Here is a 23,766-nt window from a genome sequence, read left to right as displayed (position 1 = left end):
TACTAGGAAAGAGGGGGTCCATACTAGGAAAGAGGGGGTCCATACTAGGAAAGAGGGGGTCCATACTAGGAAAGAGGGGGTCCATACTAGGAAAGAGGGGGTCCATACTAGGAAAGAGGGGGTCCATAGTAGGAAAGAGGGGGTCCATAGTAGGAAAGAGGGGGTCCATACTAGGAAAGAGGGGGTCCATACTAGGAAAGAGGGGGTCCATACTAGGAAAGAGGGGGTCCATACTAGGAAAGAGGGGGTCCATACTAGGAAAGAGGGGGTCCATACTAGGAAAGAGGGGGTCCATACTAGGAAAGAGGGGGTCCATACTAGGAAAGAGGGGGTCCATACTAGGAAAGAGGGGTCCATACTAGGAAAGAGGGGGTCCATACTAGAGAGAAGGGGTCCATACTAGGAAAGAGGGGTCCATACTAGGAAAGAGGGGGTCCATACTAGGAAAGAGGGGGTCCATACTAGAAAGAGGGGGTCCATACTAGGAAAGAGGGGGTCCATACTAGGAAAGAGGGGGTCCATACTAGAAAGAGGGGGTCCATACTAGGAAAGAGGGGGTCCATACTAGGAAAGAGGGGGTCCATACTAGGAAAGAGGGGTCCATACTAGGAAAGAGGGGGTCTATACTAGGAAAGAGGGGGTCTATACTAGGAAAGAGGGGGTCTATACTAGGAAAGAGGGGGTCTATACTAGGAAAGAGGGGGTCTATACTAGGAGAGGGGGGTCTATACTAGGAAAGAGAGAGGGCTTTACTAGGACAAACCAATTCTTTCTAAAAACATCCTGATACCAATTTCAAGAAAGGTTTGCATAACTAGAAAATTCAAAGTTCAAACAATTCCTTTATATACGGTTTTTAACTATGTTTCAAGTCTATAGCTGCCCATACACATTAGATTAATGTCAGCAGATCCATAATTATTTTGTGGGGATCAGCCAGCAATCTATTGTGCATTGTGGCCTTTCGGCATCAGCAAGTGAAAGGAGGATTGGGCAGGTTGTATTTTAACATGCCTGAAACTTTGTTCCGTCTGAAGAAAAGCAACAAAAAAAAAAAACTTCCTTACCCACGAAGATGACTTATGGTCTTACCATGGTTACTTGAAAAGCAAGCAGTGAACCTTCACCATATCAGTCATTTATGACTTGTGTAGATTATCTTGACTACAAGCAGCACAACATTCCTTGGGGAGGCTCGCTCTCTGGATAGTGGATATCAGCCCTCTATACAATGAACGCCTGATGGACAGAACACAACAGCAGGTGCACATGAACCTCTAAACAACTGATGGCCTGAAACAGCTGTGAAGGCTTCACTGAACCTGTTCCTCAACTGTCAGCGGGTATTTAGAACGTATCTTCAGCTATGAGCAGGTTTAGGTAATAGGTAAAAGGATATTAGAACAGATCAAACTAAATGACAAAAAGAAAAAAGTTATTTTCTATTAAAGTCTATGGTAGTTCTTAGGGTATGTTCACACGGTAAACTAAAAGGGGCCGTAAAATACGGAGCTGTTTTCAGGGAAAAACAGCCCCTGATTTTCAGCCTTTTTAAAGCATCAAGCGTTTTTTGATGCGTTTTTTTTACAGACGTTCTTGGAGCTGTTTTTCTATTGACCCAATGAAAAACGGCTCCAAAAATGGCTCGAGAAGTGACATGCACTTTTTTACGGGGTGTTTCTTTAGGCGCCGGTTTTAAAAACGGTCGCGTAAAAAACGCCCCATGGGAACAGATTGCCGTTTTTCCCATTGAAATTATTGGGCAGATGTTTGGAGGCGTTCAGCCTCCATATTTTTCGCCGTTTTTCTGGGCGTTTATGGCCCGAAAATCGGCCGTGTGAACATACCCTTATTGTCTGGCTATTCCAATCTTTCAACTGGCTCTTACAGTCTACAGTAATTTTGCCTGCCCCTTTAAACACAATAGCAATAGACAGCTGTCCTCCTGCTTAGAAACTCAGACAAGCCCCATGACATAAATCATGGTGGTTACCTATTAAGCTGGTAAGGTCCAGGGTTCACCAAGGTTACAAACGTGACATCCCATCGGAAAAGGTCACCATAGACCACATTTACAGGGCCTAAAATAGCTGCAAGGCAAGACCTCTCGATGTTATACTGAATCAAATATAATCCCTATAGAACTATATGGTTTGGTCCAGTAGATCTTCATGTGAAAGGCCTCACGCATATGGCTATATTATGACTGTTTTGTACAGAGCTGTAATAGGGCATGGGGGATTGCTGACGGAAAAAATACCCTCTGTATGACTGTAAAATGGAAGGCATGCAGAGGTCTTCCCCATACAAATTCGACATACAATTTTTAGAAAACTCCATCGCATGCGTATTACGAAGATATTCTCCTATATCCGCAACATACGGCATCCGAGGGGGCATGGTATGGGCAGCACCAGTCCCTGTGTCTCCATAGTACAGAACTGAACGAGGCCTCCTGCCCGCGGCTGTAAAATCATATTCTTTGGCCGCACAGCAATGGTCCAAAAACACTTCTTGAGTGCGGTCTACAAATCTATATTTTTTCATACAACACATACTGGACTTAAGGGTTATTCCCAACTTATACTTCAACCCCCAACAGTTCCCCATCTTAAATCTATTAATCTTTGTAAATACTTTAATTTTCTGTAGTGCAGCGTTTGAGATATCGGATTGAGTCCACCCCATGCCTTGCGATTTGTTTAAGTTGTCGTTGCTATGGATCCGACCACCACCGCCGTTTAGCGGCCGCTGCCGCGCCTGCGCAGTTCCCCCACTGCCAGTCTCCGTAAAACAGGCCGGAGTGTCGGGAGCGTGCTGTTATTTGCTTATCTTTTCAATGTGGCCTGGGTATGCGCAGTAGGCCTGGAGCGGTTTCCCTTTGCTCTCGGCACAAGGCTTCGGAGCAGTAATCAGTTCAGACACACAGCACTTGGGGACAGAGATGAGGAAGACCGGGACTAAAACACATTAAGGCTTCACTGGGGGATGTACTGTAAGGGGGTTGCCACGGCAAAATCGCTGCTTGTACACGTTGTTCGGAATCTTCACGCGGCTATTAGAATTCATAGCAGCATTGGGAGGGCGCACTTTCAGGGAAGCAGCGCTGTGAGATCATCACAGCGCCACTTGCTGGTGAAAAGAAAGAAGGGGAGGTGACATCCACATTTATTCCGATGCTGGGATAAGACAGGAGAAAAAGAGCAGGATCCATGTGAAACGTTGGTAGGTAATTTACTGCAGGGGTGCAAAATACATATTTTTCAATAGCTAAACGATTTAGCATAAAAAAAAAATGAACATGGAAGTTGGGGATAACACTAAGCTGAAACTAGCGGTGGACAGTGCTAGCCATAATGAGCTGCCAAAACTAGGAGCGCAGTCTTGTTAACTCTTTCTTCTCTTTTCATATAAAGTTAGCTGTATTGTAATATTGGTCAAAAGAAAATAAGAAATTCTTAGCAGTCTGCACTAATCAGAAATCTTCAAAGCCGTGCCGATCATCACGATCATTTTATTTGAGTATTGTTTTAATGGTAAGTGACAACAGTCTACACAAAGGCTCTAGAGACTCTCACAATAACAAAAACAGCAGCACTAAGTGGAAAACATGTAGGTAGGAAGATCTGAGAAATGCTCATCTTGCACAAACATGTTTTGTTCAGATTGAGTGCAGATCGAAATGCCAGTTTAACATTTCGGCTCTTGTAATGTCTTAGGGCCACCTGGGTTTGCGTGACAATTCACACAAGGCTATTACATGTTTACAGAGCAGCTTTAGTTTTGATTTCGACAAGTCTGCCGGCAGATCAACCAGAGCGCTCATTAACAAACTGGCACACAAGCAGTGGCATGCAATTATGTCAGTCATTATCTGCTGCAACTGTCAGCAACAGCAAAACTTTCACAAGAGGGTTTACATACTACAAAAATGAAGGCAGGAAAAGCTACAGGTACAAGGTCAACAACATCACAGGTTTTTCCCCAACCACAGTGGACTAGTCAATGAGAGCGGCATGCTTCACAATTTACACAACAGGAGTGACGCGTTTCACACATCAGGAAGTTATAGAAGGTTTGTCTAACTGGTTAAAGGAGGATCTGTCACTAGTTTAGTAATGCCTATCTACTATCTCTAATAGGTGCCATCACACAGATCGTGAAAATTGTGTCCCAAAACTTATTTTAAAAGTTATGAGCTTTTGTCTAAATATGTAAATGAGCCTATAATTGACGCTGTCCTATCAACATGAAGCCGCTTCATACAATGTGAGAGAGTGGACGATTATTGGGCAGACGAGCGTCGATATAAAGGCTTGTTGCCGATAATTGCCCTGTGTAACCGGGGGAACGATCAGCAGATGAATGAGCAGACGCTCAATCTGCTGGTCGTATAGTTTAAAAAAAATTTACATCATCGTTGTTAGCACATCTCCCTGTGTAAACAGGGAGACGCGCTGCCGACATGATGATGATGTATGGGGACGACCACTCGTAGTAACGACCGCTCGTCCTCATCCATGGCTCCGGAGTAAACTAGTGCCGATCAACGATGTCTCATTGATTGGCGCTCGCTGCACCGATCAAGGATGTCTTGTTGACTGACACTCGCTGCATCGGCCGCTTATCGGCCAGTGTAAAAGGGTGTTCAGGCTGGAGGGAAGAGGGATCACTTAAAACAGCCATATCTTGGACCGTAGACCACCTAGAACATATGTGTCATATGAAAGAGGAGATTCTAATCTTCCACATGACACCAGGATCGCAGTTTTAGCTGTGACATGACCAGAGGTATCACCGCTTGAAAACACAGTCGGGAATGGAAGCTGTATACGATATGATCACACTGTGTTGCTGGGCAGGGAAGGGGGAGAAGCTGTATGCTGATTGGACAGCGTCATACAGAAAACATTACACTGCCCAGAGTGAAGAGAAAGAGTCGCCTCCTATTCGGCTATTAGAGCCAATTTAGCAAATTTAGAAAAATGCTCAGAACTTTGCAAATAATAAAACGTTTTTGGAAAAAAAATTACACTGTAGTTATCAGCATCATAGCGCCTATTAGATTCATTAGGATAGGGAATTAAAGAGAACCTTTCACCTCCCCAAACATGTGCAGCTGAGTGCAGCATGTTATAGGAAAGGCTTCACAAACACGGTCCCATGTAAAATTATTTTTCTAACGCCCTCCGGTATTTACATATCGGTGCCGTTATTGGTAAAAAATAATTGTGAAGCCAAGAACTGCTTCAATAATTGTAAAATGTTTGGTAGAAACTGGATTGTATGTAATGGCCCATTTTTGTCAGCGGATGACATGGAAAAAGGTATCATAGATGTGTAATTTTAAACTGTCTGATGTTTCTACCGAGTGCCAGATGTGTGGCTCTAATTCCACGGAAATTGTTACGCCTGGGAAGATAGTCAGCAAAACAGCTGTTATGTCTATGGTGAGGTGAAGACCTAAAACACCTGGGTGCGACTAAGGCCTCGGTGCACACAGGAGGAGCCTGCAGAGCAGTGCATGGAGTACCTGCGGATCTGTAATACGTAACCATAGGTACGCTCTCTGTGCTGCCTCCAGTGCTTCTAGCCAAGAATCTCTCTGTAATATGCCATTCAATGGTGTTAAGATAGAAAACTTCTGCATATGCCGGTGTATGATGTGGTAGTCATATAGCGGTATTGTATGGATACACAGACTTCTATCGATGCCGTATTACAAATCCGTACAACGGCCATGTGCAACAAAAGAAATCTTATGCATTAAGCTGGCCGTACATTTCAGATAGCGGTCGGCCGAACGCTCATTTGGCTGACAGCTATTTCTCCCAACACATGCATTTGCTTCCAATGGGAGAAAGCCACTAGCAGACTCCTCTGACAGCCGTTTATCTACTTGCAAACAAAAGAATCGGCCCTTTGAGAGTCGGGACACCCCCAAAAAACATTAGCTGCTGGGCCGGTCCCGCAAAAAAAAAACTATTTTAATCAGCGAGTTCGGCTAGCATACAGTTAACTTGTATGGCCACCTTTTGGTTTCCACTGTCCGTGCATAGCCCATGAGCCTGGACCGCAGAAAGAACGGACATGTCTTATTACGGCCGTGTTGTGCAGTCCAGGCTCATAGGAAATAATTGACGCGGCAATGTGCACGGCCCACAATTTGCGGGCGGCTCACGGGTGTCAGTCTGCGGATGGCCGACCCAAAAATCACAGCCGTGCACTTGGCTACGGTCGTGTGCATGAGGCTTAAGGCAAACAATAATAAAAACATCAAGGGTGGGTGTATAAATTTGTCCTTATTTTGCCCTAGGCATAAATGACTCCCTCCCACCATGAGAATATATGTGGATAGGCAATAAGCTCTCGTCATACGTAATGGGTAGAGAAAACGTCAAAACAATTTTATTTTAGAAGGAAACCACTTAATATAATGGAGGTGACATTGATGAATCAAGTTCAAGTACAAACATCAAATTAAAAATGTGGTTTAAAATAGTTCTTAATAGACATTTTTTTTTTTTAATAACAGTCAGTGCAACTCCCATTTCATGAACATAAAGGAGATTTCAGGACTTTCCAGTCATATAGGGCAGTTCGGCAGCAAGGTTTACAACCATTAGACCGCGTTCACACGTCGTGCAAAAATTACGCTGTTGAACCAGTCTTAAAAACCACAATGAAATCCATGGTTAAAATCTGCTGCATTTCCGCAACAGATCGGGCATGTTGCAGATTTGAAACCGCAACCGATATTCTGCAACAAATACGTCATCTGTGAACCTTACAAAGAAACCTATGTGGGATGAGGCATGACAAATCCTTTCCACATTTGCCTTGTTCTATTCTCCCCTCTTTCTTTAGTATATCCACATTATAGAAATGCCACTGCATCGTCCTGCAACATGTCAACAGTATAAAGTCTGCAGAAATAAATAGATCATCAATGCACTAAAATACAGGTTCCTGTCACTTTAAGGATTTGAAATTCCTAATAAAATCTTTTTCCTTTCCTCCGCCAGCCCTCCCCCTCCCTATAGAACTTGTTCTAGGAACACTGAGAGGGGGACATAAATAAATGAATACCGACCAGTGTTTTATGAAACATGACTAGGGCTTGGGTGGAATTACTTGAAGTTCCCAGCAGATGTCTGGCCTGGAATCAGAATTCTGAGCACACACGGAACATTTCAGCTGCAGCTACTACACATCTATTCCAAATCATTACAGCTGCCGGGGGAAGTTCTCACAAAGCTCTGCGGGAGACCTACACCGGACCCCATGGAAAGCCGGGGACCACAACATCTATATGTGTACCTATGTGAATAAATATGCCTGTGCGCTCCTATACGTGCGTTCTTGGCAAAGTCACTGAAATGACTGGACTGACGTTCTCTATAATATAACTGACAGGAAGTCCGGAAATAGGTCTTGTGTCCATGACCTGACTTATAAGGCTCCACAATCCTCCGTTACACTTCTAAGCTGCGCTAACGTTTTATTTCTCCTTTAAGCAGATTGTGGGATGCGGATGGTTGCGGTATTACTCTTTCATGGTCACATCCATCTTTATAGGAAGGCCTATCTGCCTAACAATGGGGCCATAAAACAAATATAAATGACAGAAAAACATTGTACAGATTGGACTTCGCCAATCGCAGACACATTTAACAGTAGGGTCTCATGCCCACGACGGTATTATGTCTCCGTGTTGTATGGAGCGGTGATCAGACTGACATAGAGGTGTCTGCGTTCTCTCCTGTACCTCAGAATTTCATGTAGAGGCAGATATAAAAAATAGCGGTGTGCCCCAACTGACTGTATGTATGGATATATTCTCCCCTAGAAGATAGTGTCTCTAGGATAACATTTCTCCAAAGACACAGAAGGTCATTTATTAACCTTTATATGCCAGTGTTTTGGCATAGATAAGTCGCAAAAGGGTCCAAAGGTCAATTTGCATTTTGGCCTTTTTAAGCCACCCTCGATGCCTGACAAATATATTATAATTTACACCAGAAAACTGGCATACATTATAGTGGAAATCCATGCCCGCTGCCAGCTAGTGTAGATTTCACTGATTGGGGTGTAGCAAGTTAGAGGCCCGTGCTGGGTCCCTTCCTCAACCACCCCCATTGGAATTTAAAATGAAAAAAATAAAAACTGTATTCTCTCCTTCTCTTCTCCCCTTTGGCTCACTCATCACTTCAGCGCAGCCCATACAACGTAATCACGCTGGGCAGCGTCAGGACATTGTATGTGATGCAGCACTGATGACAAGTGTTGCGTTGCATATAAGGCCCTGGCACTCCTCGGCGTCAGGACCTTGTATGAGCGGCGCGGTAGTGATGAGGGAGCCAGGAGAGCGGAGGATGTTTTTTTGTATGTTTGATGAAGGGGGGGGGGGGGGGTGTGGATGGCACATGCCCCGACCGAAACTTGCAACACAATTTTTCAGAGGTTTTCGCCTCTTAATAGTGGCCCAGTTGAATCCAACATTTCTTGCTATTAAATATGGTGTATAAAACGGAAGTCCTAATAAATTGCCCCCACAGAGTCCAAAGGGGCTTGTATAGAAGCGCACAGGGGCAGTCCAGCTCCGCACTACAGGAGCCACGCTAGCCGCTTCTAACACTTGAAATACAAGACGACTACTCCAAATACCGAATAGATTCGATTTCTACAGGGTGAAAAAGATCACATCAAGCAACAGAAAGAAACGTAGTTACCGTACTTTCCTAAAATGTAAATATGGAGCAGAAACACAGGGCAAAAGGTTGAATATAAGAAATATAAGGTTTTCTGCAGACTATTCGGACAACATAGTTAGCGACAGGTTGAAGATATGAACAACTACTCATCATCCACTTCAGGGACGATCACACGAGAAAGTCTCAATGAGAAATACACGGATCACACAGGCCTCTATTAACATGATGTGGCAGCACCTGCTGCCAGTCTCGTATATCACTCCAGATGCCATAACCATGTCTATGCCAGAGTAGACGGACTATACAAAGACCACACATACCAAGGAAAGTCTCTGTAGCGCCAGGTCTTGGTCAGTGGCTGATGTGGGTGGAGGGGCTGGATGGCAGGAAACGTTGATGCGTGTGACGCAACGGTTCTTGTTTTCCTATTTCGAGATTCACGACTCTCTAAGCAAAGAATGAATTTCTACTTTGTGCTGGCTTGGTCATAGGGAGGGTTGTTTACTCTGCAATATTCTCAGAAAATGCCATTAAAAAAAATGAACTATTAGTCAGCATATTTACCAGCACACACAGTTTATGTTCCTTACTAGACAGTAAAAGAGTGCAAAGTCTTATGCACATAGGGAGTCTTCTTACAGATGGTGCCATTTACCTATAGTTTACATAAGGACTTTTGGATTCTCACAATAGGTTCCTACAGTTCACCATTGCAAACCTTTCTTTGAAGTCATCTGCCCGTTAGATTTTTTTGCACACTAGGCAAACCCCTAAAGCTGTTAGACCATACCTAATGCCAAAACCCTCAAAGCAAGAAGCTCAGGAAGGTCCAAGAATAGGGCCATGAAGGAATCCTCATTAAAAGGGGGTTTCCCACCTTGCACATATATCACCTATCCACAGGATGGTATGATCGCTATGATAGCTTGGGGCCCCACCACTGGGACCAACAGAATCAGTCGAGCGCTACACTCTGCTGACTCCATCGGGCCCAAAGACATTGAATAGATCGGCAGCGCACATGTGCGGCACGACCACAGCCCCATTCAAAATTCACACCGCAATTGTGCAGTGAGGAGGAACAGAGGTTGGGATCCCCTATTCCAGTGATCGATTGGTGTCTCAGTGGTAGGGCTCCGAGCTAAAATACCCAGTATAGGTGATAAATGTGCTTAGTGGGAAAACCCATTTAAAAGGGATTGTCTCGTAAATAAAACCCTGTTCGTACGATAAAACAAAACATACTAATAGGTTATTTGGGTGAAAGTGAGGGCAAATTGTATTGTGAGCCCCATTGGCGACAGAGAACGATGACCATTTACGTACATCACTGTGGAACATGTTGGCGATATATAAGCAACACAAAATAAAAGTTATTATTACTAAGTAATGTGGGTGCGTCGGGGACACAGCAGTGGATCTAGAATTTGACAGCAGTTACATTAACTATGCAAGTCACTGCTTTATTCTTTATGCTAAACAGTTAAGAGCCAGACGTGTAGGAGTATAAAACGTCAGTCACCCCGGGTGTACACCGTGCTTTCCACCCAAACGTCCCTTACTCACAGTAAGAATTCATCAAAGTTCTTCATCACAAACATTATAATTACAGAGAGGTCATAAAGACGTTAACACACACAGAATTCTGAATTATGACGAATAAGCTGTGGCGCAAAGTCAAGAGATAAAAAAATCTAAAAAAAGCTACGTATAAAAAATAATAAAGGATTCCTCTGCCGGGGCCTCAGTCATGTGTTACATAGGATGTCTGCCAAATTCTTGTGCTTTTACATGTTCTCGAAAATCACACTTTCACCCACGATATTTAGGGTCTCATCCAGTTTAATGATTAACACATTGCTGACATCTACAGACCGGCCGCTCCGCCATTGCAGCTTATTCATTAATCTGACACACCGGCTGCACCGGTATTGTTGTATGTATACCATGATATTGAGTAGCTAAAACATACACAACTGCAAGAACAGAATCCACACTATATATTAGCTAACATTTTGGACATCAATATTTGACACTGAAAAATGTTAGAAGACTTCTTAAAAGTTAGAATTCGTTATTTTTGCCTATTAGTTGGAGGCCATGATCGACCTCTGGGCATTCTGGCCGATTATTAATCAATCGTTTCTTAAAATAAACATCTTGATCTTTTCATATATGTACACAACACACCAAGGATAGCTGTACTATACTACAGCTCAACGACATGGACCAGATTAAAATTATCTGAAGAATATGAGCAAATCGTATATATGCTACATCTGTGCAATATATTATTCACAAGGGCAGCCATATCTGCGACGGTTCTGGTCCACAGGTGACATTTGGATAGCTTTCTAAATAACCAGGATGCAGATCAAAAACCAACGAGCAATGCTGGAATCATAAGGCAACTACCACTTCAATAAGACAACATCCCCTTCAGACAACCAAGTAAGGATTAATTCTCATCTGCGTTGGAGGTCCTCTTAGGGGCCTCAGTCACAGATCCAGTCAAAAAAGACAGACAAAATAACGTAAATTGTCAGGTAAAATAACGGTGGAAACCTGATGGAACCCATTAAAGTGAATGGCTTATGTCAGGCAACACATCCAGTGCTTTTGGTATTTTTGTTGCTCTGCTCCTATGACTGAGCAGAGCAACGGAAAGACTGAACGCAGATGTGAACGAGGTCTCACACTACTGCCTGATGTGACGAATGGGCTGAGAACCAGACAATTTAAAAGGAGGTATTGGGCACTTGAGAGATATATATACACACACATATATATATATATATATATATATATATATATATATATACACATACACACACACACATTATATATACATACACTATATATATATATATATATATATATATATATATATATATATACACACACACACACACACACATATACACACACACATATATACACAAATACATATATACACACACACACATATATATATACACACACACACACACACACACACACACACCTATATATACACACACACACATATATATACACACACATATATATATATATATATATATACACACACACACACACACACACACACACTCCTCAGTGCTGTACAAAAGTTGTCATTACTCACTAAATTCCTATCTGTTTTTGGTGTGTGGGAGGAAACTGGAGTACACAGGAGAAAACGCACGCAAACATGGGGAGAACAACAAACAGACACCATGCAGATGTTGTTAGATTCGAAAACAGGACCCCAGTGCTATATTGTGACCGTGCTAACCACTGAGCCACTGTCCGTAACTATCAATATCAGAAGAGAGGCCAAAGGACCCTGGGTCAATAACCCATCCTGCCCTGTGAGATCGTTCTCCAACTAGGACTTTTGCTTAGGTATTACATGAATTCAGTCTGGCGGAATAGTTTTAGTATTATGTGGATCGCTATGTATAACCAACTGTGGTACTAGTTGCATAAAATCACAATTATATATGTAAACTACCTAGAAACTAGAGTTTGACAACTTTAAAGGTCATTTCAGTTTTGCTCCCCCCAGAGATGAATGGATGTACACATAAGCCTGTAATTCATATCTGCATATTATATAAAGAACATATATTCCTGGGATTATACAAGTGGAACGTAGATTCTGCGGGTATTACGCAAGTAAATTATACAACCTGAACTTTGTGTCCCAGATATCATAAAAGGAGTAGGAAAGGGTCATTAATCAAACAAAAAAGGATGCCGTCCAAAAAATTATAAAAAAATAAATAAACCACAGGGACAAATTAGACTCTTATTATATGCAGTGTTCCTCTAACTAGCGGTATATGACTGGAAGCCTTGATCATACAAGTTAGGCTTCGTTCACATCTGCGTCAGGGCTCCGTTCCGACGGCTTTCCATCGGAACGGAGCCCTGACTGACAAACTGAAATCAAAAGGTTTCAGTTTCCATCAATAGTCTACTACGCTATTGATTCCGTCAAAACGACGGAACCCTTGCAAAACAGAGACAAATGGAAACCGTTGGCACCGAATCCGTCACCATTGAAATCAATGATGATTGACACAAACTGAAACCAAAGGTTTCCGTTAGGGCTCCGTTCCGACGGAAAGGAGCCCTGACGCAGATGTGACCGAAGCCTTAGGCTAATCAGACCAGAACAGCGGCGCATGCTGCCAGGAGCTGCCACACTTTACATATAGATATAGACGTCACGTCAGCGGTAAGTTAGGGAAATCCCAGTACTGTGAACTTGACTAAGCTAAGGGACTGCAAGATATACACCTTTATCTCTTCCTGGACTTACATGAAATACACATTAGATAGTTACTGGGGAAAGTTTGTAAAGCCTTGATGTCCCCCAATAACTTTTTCACATTTGAGTCAGCCATATGGCTATAGGAGAAGGGATGAGCGACTGCCAGACACTACAGCCGCACTTGCCCCAAGTAAAACAAAAGAGGACAGGCTATCGGCATTTGCCAATACATATTGGGCCCTGTTCACACCGAGTTTATTGGCGCTGTTTTTGACACAAACGGTGCCAAAAAACGGACGAAAATGCCTCCCAATGCCCTCTCATAGGAGGAGTCATGCCCTTTCTTCAGGCGTTTCCATGTCTGACCTCCCATTGACATCAACAAGAGGCAGAGAAAATCTGTTTTTGTAGCGTTTTTTTGCCCGCAGCCCTCAATAGCCGCAGAAAAGAGAGTGCAGGCAGGTCAAAATCTGCATCAAAATTCCTGAAGGAATTTTGAGGCAGATTATTCCGCCTGCAAAATAAAACACTGTGTGAACAGGGCCTTAGATGTGGGAAAATTCCGCCAAAAGCAAAAGGTAATCTACTGACTGTGTATGGACAGCGTACAAAACCAAGGCAATGGTATGTGTGGTGCAGATCAAAAAGAACTGCATCCCTGGCTCTTTTATAGCAATAAAAAAAAGAGAGAGTTCTGGACAGCAGTCATGTCCTAATACAAAAAGGTAAAGTTTAATCCGGCTGTTCAAAGCTCCAGCTAACAGTCCCTATCAAGCACGCAGTTTAAGAGAGGCTAATAGGTACATTTTTTAATCCGGTGGTGCAATGTTTAGACTATTTGCATTAAGACGGGAGTGCAGAACTCTTTGTAATGCTATAGTATGGACAGTATGAGGAACCAGCAAACACTAACAAAACCACACAATATCTCAAAACACAATATAACAAAAATAATAAACCTTGGGGCTCTACTGTATTAAAATGCTTTATTAATAATGACAAGAGAATCGTGAGAATAATGAAGATCATAAAACATTTATACTCCTGGTCAACCTACACGTGCATATCTGGCAATTGCTTGAACAGCAAATCTCTAAAGTCCCCATTCTCTCCAGCAGCAGGTGGTCTCCAACAAGAATCCTGCCGTTCACCCATAAAGAACAAAAGTGCGTCTCTGCAGGTAACCAATATGGACAAGTTGCAGAATAATCCATTTGTCTGGTGCACAGAAGTAGCGGCACGGACATTCACTACGTATCTGGCTTTTGGTAATCATTTCCACCGTACGTCAGCTGTAAGTATAAGGGGGCTTTGCATACCCTTACACTATAAATAATACAGATTAGTACAGATAGTTAGAATAGTATTTTGTAACGAACTGCAAATGTGGGACCGAATTAACACACAGGTTTTAGCCCCAGGACCCCCATTGATCACCCGAGCTGGCCATTTCCACATGGGCTAGGATAGAAATAACTTTTAGTACCATGTAAAAAGCCACATATAGTATAAAAGACTTGCAGATTTGGATTAAGATCCAGATTATATGCCTCAAATGAGAAGAACGAACGGAAGAAAGAAAGAAGCTGGGAAAAAAATGTGCCTGGGGAAAAGGTTAAAGCCCCATTTAAATCTTGTCACTTCATGTCGTCTATGTGGTTTGCGACACTAAACCCGGAGGCAAATATGAATCATCTCCGATTCTCCGCACCGATCTCTCTTCTACAGTAAAAACAGGTGGTGAGAGAAAAACAAATAAAAGTATAGTTACTAGGTAACTCTAGAGATCTCCCGTGGACATAGTCATAGTTACGCTGGAGAAATTAATGGGCAGAGGGCTGGAAAGCCGAGTCAACATCTCGTTCATAAACCGGACTAATAATAAAAGAGGCTCTTTGTGTAAATCTATTCTTTACACATATCACGACCTGTATATTTCAGCTCCGCTACCATTCAAGAGCTTTTCTGCTCCGTGAGCAAGGCTGCTGTTCTGATGTGATTGAGGATGGCAGAATAATTTTGGTCTCCTGAAAGTCCAGGCACCGATCCAAGAAAATGCAAGTCAAGAGAGCAATCATGGCAGAAGAATAATAACCTGGAGCTGGGGGGAGGCTGGAGCTGTAGACGAGGAGGGACTGGATATCTGGAGTTCTATTTAATTCATCGCTCTCGCCAATTTCATTTTGCCCCATCGTTTTTGGCAAAAGCAAATAGATAGGGAGGTGACAGTGGAAGAGGACAAAGACTTTAGTCTTTTTGAGTGTTAGGCCTCATTCACACGGCAGGGTTTCCCGGCCGGGTGCCGGCCGTTCATAAATCGGCCGGCACCCGGCTGCATTAGGAATGATAGACCCCTAATGGGGCCATTCACACGACCGATTTTTTGACGGCCGGAAAATCCGGCCGTCAAAAAATAGGACATGCTCTATCTTTGCCCGGGCACCCGGCCGCCCGGCTCCCATACAAGTCTATGGGGCCGGGTATTACACGGCCATCACCGGAATGTGTTCCGAGTGATGGCCGGGTTTCCCGGCGCTTGCGCTCTATCTCCTCCTCCTCACAGCGCAGAGTGCATGTGAGGAGGAGGAGTTGATGCCATTCTGACGAATGGCATCGCTGTACACTGTGTTGCAGGGCCGGGGTGTACAGCAGGTGGAAGGGAGCGCTGCGCTGGCTCCCTTCCCTTGCTTGTTAAAAGCACCCTGGCTCGGCGACACCTTCGATGGCGCCGCTAGTAGTAGTAGCAGCAGCTGCTGCTGCTGCTGCTACTACTGTAGCGACGCCACTATAGCAGAGCAGGGAGGTATCTCCCCGCTCTGCTATGTGCTAGCCGCACTTTAGCTCCTTGAAGGAGCGGAATCCCCGTGTTTTCGGGGATTCCGCTCCTGGACAGAGCGCTTGATGTCTCTGTCCATATCTGGGCAGTGACATCAGGGGAAACTCCTGAAGCGGAATCCCCGAACACATGGGGATTCCCCTTCAGGAGCTGCCGCTGATGTCACTGTCCGGATCTGCCCGGCCCGGCACGGATGCATAACTTTATGCAAACCGGCCGGGCAAAATGGCCGATTTTACCGGCCGACACTCGGGCTCGGGAACGACCCGGTCGTGTGAATCCCGCCTTATGGAGCCGCACAGTACGTTGCTTTGACACGGTCACCTCATGCTTCCTGCAATAAAATAGAACATTCTATATGAAATTGGAACTTTGACCGCACTCGTGAAAGAAAAAAAAAATGTAGCGGAATAATGTCTATCCTTATCAAGGGCAATAAAATGAGACATACTACTAGAAGTAAAAGAGCTTAAAACCGGTCCTGAGTTTAATGTCACCAGAGCTGGGGGTCAAAGTCATTGGGCGAGTCATCGACTGATGAGCTTGCCATGGATATCTGGATGATGCAATTGTACCAATTAAATGGCCCCTAAAGCGCCAATTACCCTCTTGTTCTCAAGAGTCCGGGCAGGAGAAATAAAATATCATGCCACTCCGTCAGCTCCCCTGAATTCAATTGGGGGAGGGGGCGGCTCACAGACCGGAGGGGCAAATAGGACGACGCGCTATTTATACATCATTGTGAACACTTTAGCTGGCTTTTCTGTGAATGTAATGTATCTGCCATGCAGCGAAGAAAACCTGTCTGATGGTTCATGAAGTCCAATCTAAAGCGGACCATACACTAGAGATTACGGTCAGATAAAAAAAGGACAATTTGTGCAATTTTCTGCCGGCCACCTGTGCATTTCATAAAACAAACGAGCTTGACAGACGCCGACTGAACACCGATATCTGTGGAAAAGTTTATCTGCCATGTTCGATTATTTCGGTTGTTGTCAGGTGCAGTCATGTAGAGCTGTTCATGCCAAATCTGAATCCCATCAATAAAATCCCAGACCAGGCCACACATCAAGGCAGAGATCGAAGAGTGATTTGTTCTTTTTCAATTTATAGAGTTGTCGTCCAGAACGACAACCTTCACAGACCAACCATGAATGACAAGTCGTTCAGAAAACGTCCATCTGAGATACCTAACGTATGGCCATCTTAATCAACTGCTGCGCACATTGGTTCAATAAATATACCCGTATAGAGAAGAACTTTACGTGGTAGTCTGGGACCTTTCCTCGAGCCCAATCATTGTCGGGCTCGAAAACTCTAGATAAGGCTGCTTTTGGGATTCCATTCTGCTCTGTCATAAGAGTAGAATAACGGAAAAAAAGTGACCGCGCAGAAACCTAACCAATCCGCCAATGCAGATGTGAACAAAACCTTAGAGTTTTAAGATATGTTTGCAAAAAAACAAAAAAAATAAAATGAAAATGAAACATGTACTTCAACTGTGGAAAAACAAATGGGAAATGTGACCCTCAACTAGGAGGTGAACGAACGGTATAGGTGCAAAGTCTAATCTCCTTCCACTCGATCTGGTTTGTTTTCTTTTCCAGACACTTCCAACAAATCCGCTCACATGGAAAACAGATGGGGCCAACTCCCAGGAGGAGATTCATCAAGAAACTTTCTACGCCTAATACCCACATTAGCACAAATGTCCCTATTCAAGGTTCAAGCAGCGGCGACTCAACTGTGACCTTCCTCTTATTAATTAAACGCCTTCGAATTACTCTTCAGCAACATATAGATCACGGAGATCCTACTCATATTATGCCAAAACCATTTTCCGCTAACCTTTTTTATTTAATGCCACTAGATGGGCACATTACTCTTAGGTGATCTTTAAGAAGCTCCAACAAAAATGTCAGGAGCTGCATCTGCACCCACAAAGAATTTGGGCAGATAACAAGCACTTGGTAAAGGCCCTTTTACACCGGCCGATAATCGACCTGTGCAGCGAGCGCCGGTCAACGGGACATCGTTGATCGGCGCTTGTTTGCTCCTGTCACACTGAGCTATGGATGGGGACGAGCGGTTGTTACTCAGATTGCTCGTCCCCATACATTATCAAGTCGGCAGCCGTTCTCCCTGTTTACACAGGGAGACGTGCTGCCAACAACGATAATATTTAACTTTTTTAAAACTATACGACCAGCAGATGATCGAGTTTGCTCATTTATCTGCTGATCTCTGCCCTGTTTACACAGGGCAATTATCGGCAACGAGCGTTTTATGAGCTCTCGTCTGCCTGATAATCGCCAAGTGTAAAACCCCCTTAGGTGCTTGACATTGCACAAGGAGATTTATTTTTATTTTTTTAATTTTTATCAGCAGAAGGCTCCAGTTCACGCTTATTTCATCACTTGTGGCCCAGCAAGCAATGCTCTGGCAGCAGGGACTCATCACACCTACTACACCTAGATATAAGCAATCCCCATTGCCATTTTACTGCTCTCATATCAGTGAGAGCTAACAATAAACCTGCAACATATCAGAGCTGTACGAAGCAACACTCTTACATAATGGTAAAAAAAACAAAAAAAAAAAAACTTAATTCGATCCCAGAGCTAGAGTCCCAGAACAGAGCGGAGCGCTAGTATAGGCTCTGCCCTGGGACTCTGTGGAATCCCCTGGGACTCTGTGGAATCCCCTGGGACTCTGTGGAATCCCCTGGGACTCTGTGGAATCCCCTGGGACTCTGTGGAATCCCCTGGGACTCTGTGGAATCCCCTGGGACTCTGTGGAATCCCCTGGGACTCTGTGGAATCCCCTGGGACTCTGTGGAATCCCCTGGGACTCTGTGGAATCCCCTGGGACTCTGTGGAATCCCCTGGGACTCTGTGGAATCCCCTGCCATCGCTGACCATATATGGACAGTGTTGTCAGGGGCTTCACCAGAGCGGAATCCCGGGCAGAGTGCTAGTATAGGCTCTGCTCTGGGACTCTGTGGAATCCCCAACCCCAGTGCCGGAGTCCTTGTCAGAGCAACTGGCTACTGACATCTGATTTCTTCTGTTAGTTTCCGGTTCTCTGCTAGGGGAGGAGAAAATTATGCGTAGGCGCGGTGATAGCGCAGGCGCTGTGATGGCGCAGGAATGGACATGCGTGGTAAACACAGCTAGTGTAGAAACCGCGCATGCTCAGAGACTAGCAGTGTTTCTCTCCCCTAGCAGCAGACCGGAAACCATCAGAAGGAAGGGAGTTTCCGGTCCACTTCCCTCAATGTACCAAGTGACCTTCACGATTGACGTACCCGTACATTGAGCCAACCAGAAAACAGAACTCAGATCATGGACAACGCTGGAAGTAAGGATTTTGCTACTGGAGACGCATCACGTGACCAGCGCTGGAATAGTGTGTTACATTTTGATTTAATCTTCTAAGTATATTACAAATTACATTATTTTTATATGTGCAGTGAAATAGAAATTAGTTAATTGCTTACGAAAAACCCCTTTAAGGCCCTTTTACACTGGGCAATTATTGGGCAGACAAGCATTCATAAAGCGCTCGTTGCCGATAATTGTCCTGTGTAAACAGGACAGTGATCAGCAGATGAACGAGCAAACGCTCATTCATCTGCGGATCGTTTAGTTTTAAAAAAACGAAAATATCATTGTCGGCAGCACATCTCCCTGTGTAAACCAGACGACGCGCTGCCGACATGATAATAATGTAAGGGGACGAGCGATCGGAGTAACGAGCGCTCGTCTCCATACATAGCTCCTTGTGACTGGAGCAAACGAGCGCCGACCAGCGAGCAGTCTCGTTGCACCGGCCGGTGTAGGAGCACCTTTAGACTTTTTTTTTTTTGCGCGACTGATTGATTTTAACTCCTGAGTGACCGCTGCAGTCCACAAGATTGCATGCAATTCAATGTATTCATGTGGACTGCCGCTGTAGCTCAATAGTTCAAATCAATCAGTAGCGCTACAAAATGTCTAGGTGTTGCCTGGCCATTAAACCGTGTCAGCAATCAGGCCCGGTCATTGCAGGTGAATAGTGGTTTTAGGCCGTCTACCCAGGAATGAGCGTCAGATCCTACCTTTTCCACAAGGAGGAATAAGTGAATTGCAAGATTTTTCACTACTGCAGGAAAATCTCATTCCATGATATCAAACACTTCTGTACGTCAGAAGTACTCACTCAGGCCGAGATATCGCACGGTGTAAAGCGGTCATAAAACCCGCCACCATCTTAATATGGCAAATTTTGATGAAAACAAAACAAAGGCATGTCATATCCAGCCGTGTAGTCCGGGGTTCTAGAAATCCCCAGTAGACCCATACATCCAGTAAGAGCACACTGTGCAGACAAGCGTTTAGTACATATGCTGATGCAAAGATATAAAAGAGACAAACTCACAGGCCTGTTGCCGACTAATTTATTTGCAGCGCTTCATTTACACAAGGGGATGGCACAGATTGCAAAATTCGTGTCAGCATTCCTGCTGTGGAATCGCTAACAAAACAACTATCCTCAGATAACCCCAGAGTTTATGGAGAAAGCTTTGAAGTACAATAGGACTCGGAGGATTTGAATCAGTGAATAGGAACACTGGCACAGAATGAGTTTTCAGCACATTATAGGTGCACCGCCATTCTAGACAAGAAATGACATTTCATTTTAAGTCCCCCTTCCCTGCTCCCCGCGGAGATCCTGTACTGCGCTGCACATTTCTCTGGCAGTGAATTCTTAATTAAGAACGATTATGGCCACGCTGTCTTCCAAGGCAAAAACAGCATCATTAATTTTTCAATATTTCCGCTGCAGCAGGATTTAGGGTGTTTTCTTGCTCATGGAGATCTACATAAGAGGTTTTGAATCATTTGGCTCTCGTAGGAAAAAAAAAAACCATCTGTGCTGCGACCGACCGATAACTACGGACAAATTATGAAATTTCTGTTTGTTATTAATATTATTTTAACAGAAAATACAAATTTACAAGTTTATATTTTGATTTGGCAGGAGAATATACAGCAGCAGTGTAGTATTTGCTGTTTTCACCAACACAAAGGCTGACGGTACCTTATACGAGTCCAAGAACACAACACAATATAGCAGACCACCTACATTACATTATATTCTTTCCTTGAAACCCACAATAGTTTCTACGCTTCAGAATATTTCTTATTTTACAACTGTGAAAAATAATGCCACAACCAAAATCAAATAAAAATTGTAAAAATAAAAATCTCTAAACAAATTGGCAGATTGTCAATCTAACTGAATTATTAGGATAAAATGTGGTTCCATTGTTCTGGGAAAGAGCAGTATGTGCTGAGAATATTGCGGTCTCATCAGTCCCTCGTGAATCGGGTATGCAAATTAGCCAAATAGTCCAACAGTGATGTCATCAAAGTGATAGATTGAATAATACCGGATGTCTGCATTAGGTGTGACGGGTCAAGTGTTTGCGCACAATTCACCATTAACATAAGGGTAGTTGAGGAATAGTAGAAGGCAACTATTGACTTCATTATAACAAAAGAGTAAAAACACCTTCGCTCTGTACAAAGGTCACCAGGCACGGCTACTGTAGGCCCTAGTCAAATATTATTCCCATTTGCATAACCATATGCACATCTACTATTCAATAAAACTTCCCAAACCCTATTATTTTGCATACAAGTAGCAACACCCGTCAGCTTTCCTCAGGGTATTTGTCTTTGGAAATAATCCACCTGGGTGCGTTAACCATTACACGGCCAAACAAACATGTGGCAGGTACTGTCTTTTGTTCACAAGGCAAGGCTTTCTCATTTCATGAACAGAAGCGCTTTAGTTAACCCCTTGAAATACAAGAACATTGCTTTGCAGGTCCCTCTACTGCCACAAAGCGAATATGAAGAAGCAAAAGGATATAAAACTTTCTTGCGGGAAGCTGGCTAATGCCACTGAAGTTTAACTCAGACTTGTGTTCCAGAAATAAACCGTGGCCTCCCAAGTCTAGAAGGGTTTGAAGCAGGTCTACTCAGATAAACATAAGGTAACATAAGGTCTCAAGTACTAATAGAAACAGGAAAAATACCAACTAAAAAAATATAAGGCAGTGGTCTCCAACCTGTGACTATCCTGGAAAGCCACAGGTCGGAGAACACTCCTATAGAGTAACTAGAAGATGAATTAAAGTTAGGGTGCATTTACAAAGCTCAAAATGGGTCGTGAAAACGAGCGGCGATCAACTAAACAGCTCGTTGATCGGCAATTGTTTGATCCTTTCATAAGGAACAATAATCAGTTATAATGTGGTGACAGAGCCTCTTTAAGTGCCTCATCTTCTACATAACATGATCAGCGCTGTAATGTATATTACAGCAGTGTTTTTTTTATTTAGAAAAACTATCAATTTTCACCAAGTTATGACCTATTTTAGCTTTATGCTGATGACTTTAATACCCAACTGGGCGCTTTTACTTTTGACCAAGTGGGCGTTGTGGAGAGAAGTGTATGAGACACATATCAGGAGACAATCGACCGGAAGCATTTGTTCTGATTAAAGTCATGAGAATCCAAAGGGGTGTAATGCTCACCATGTCATAATAGATTTTGTGCATACAGGTACCATTACTGGGGTTTTTGAAAGAATGTTTTTAAAACTATTTCCAGAAAAGTAGGTAGTGTCTTAGGCCTCGTCCACATGACCATGCTCTATTTACGCTCAGTACTGCCGCAGACCGTCACTTGCGGACCGTGTTCACATTAAACCGTAGGAGTGCTGTCCGTAAATGCAAAAAAATAGGACAGGTCTTATTTTTTGCGGGTTATTTCTATGGCCCAGACAAAAACCTGTAAACATAGGAAAACGTGTCCGTGGCCCGTAGAAATGAATGGATCATCTCTCTTTCGCCAGATCTCTAAAAGGTGTTGCGTCTTTATTTGCTCATCAGGGTGTACGTCCCCTCTGGTGATACAAGAAAGTTGGACACGGCCAGTAATTTGTCCAGATTTATCCATGTACATTGATCCAGAAGATATTACAAAGCCTTGGCTATCTGTGGTCATCTGTCTGCATTCTCCAAACAAGGTCAATACCTATAAGAGGATCATTATCAATAGTCATTTCAGGCTTACAACAAACCCCCACAATTACCTGCAATATCCCGATGAAAATATAGTCACCTTCACAGCAGAATAAATACAGTGTGAAAGATCAGAGCGCCTAGTAAAACAAGGATTGCTCAACTGTGAAACAAAGAAAGCTTTCAGGACAAATACCCAATGATTCCCTACTTATTTCATCAGCCTGGACTCTCTTCAATCTGGACGCTGAAGAATTTCCTGTGCTGAAAATCTGCTCATGATCTGCATTACCGCCTCTCCCAGTCACAGCAGAATATAACTGGCCCCCAGTCAAGTGAACACCGTAATAATAACATAAGCCAGTAATAAAGTGGATTTTATTACCTTCATAATTATGTGCCAGCGGACCGCTCCCCGCATTATTTAGATTAAACAGAGCACGTAACAGCACTTTACAACAGCTGCAAAAGATGCTGCCCTCAGAAACCTTAGACGTTATGTGACTCCGTAATTGTTTAACCACCGCTATATTTTGCAATATAATATTAAATACTGATAAGCTTTCTGTATTCATTTTTTTTTTACTCCTGGTGACATTTATAGCAAAAATTTCAATATTGGGATGGAGGAGATTTATTGCACTGCATTATAATAATACTTCTGCCGTAGATGCAACAATTATAAATCGCTAAACCATTAGGCCTGGACTACACTACTTCAGTTACACATCAGAGGGTGCTACAAATGTGGTGCTATCCAAATCACGCAAAGTTTACTTGCTTAAAGAGACGGTCACCAGTTTATTAATTCCCTATCTCCTAACTAATCTAATAGGCGCTATGATGCTGATAACAACAGTGTGATTTGTTTTCAAAAAC

The 23,766-nt window shown here is 43.4% G+C and overlaps 1 protein-coding gene and 1 long non-coding RNA gene across 6 annotated transcripts in view; one reads left to right on the top strand and one right to left on the bottom strand.

Moving 5' to 3' along the window:
* Positions 1 to 23,766, bottom strand: part of JMJD1C (jumonji domain containing 1C) — a 250,851-nt gene that overhangs the window by 54,907 nt on the left and 172,178 nt on the right. The window lies entirely within an intron of this gene.
* LOC142662885 (uncharacterized) lies at positions 3,102 to 17,599 on the top strand. 2 transcript variants are annotated; one of them, XR_012851028.1, is made up of 3 exons: positions 3,102 to 3,225; positions 14,091 to 14,266; positions 17,419 to 17,599. It is a non-coding gene; the product is annotated as an uncharacterized LOC142662885 (long non-coding RNA). The 2 variants fall into 2 exon arrangements; XR_012851027.1 differs by having other exon boundaries at positions 14,088 to 14,266.

Source organism: Rhinoderma darwinii, chromosome 11 (assembly GCF_050947455.1).
Source record: "Rhinoderma darwinii isolate aRhiDar2 chromosome 11, aRhiDar2.hap1, whole genome shotgun sequence".
Classification (NCBI taxonomy): Eukaryota; Metazoa; Chordata; class Amphibia; order Anura; family Rhinodermatidae; genus Rhinoderma; species Rhinoderma darwinii.
The sequence above is the reverse complement of the archived record's forward strand: the minus strand, read 5'-3'. Positions and strand labels throughout refer to the sequence as shown.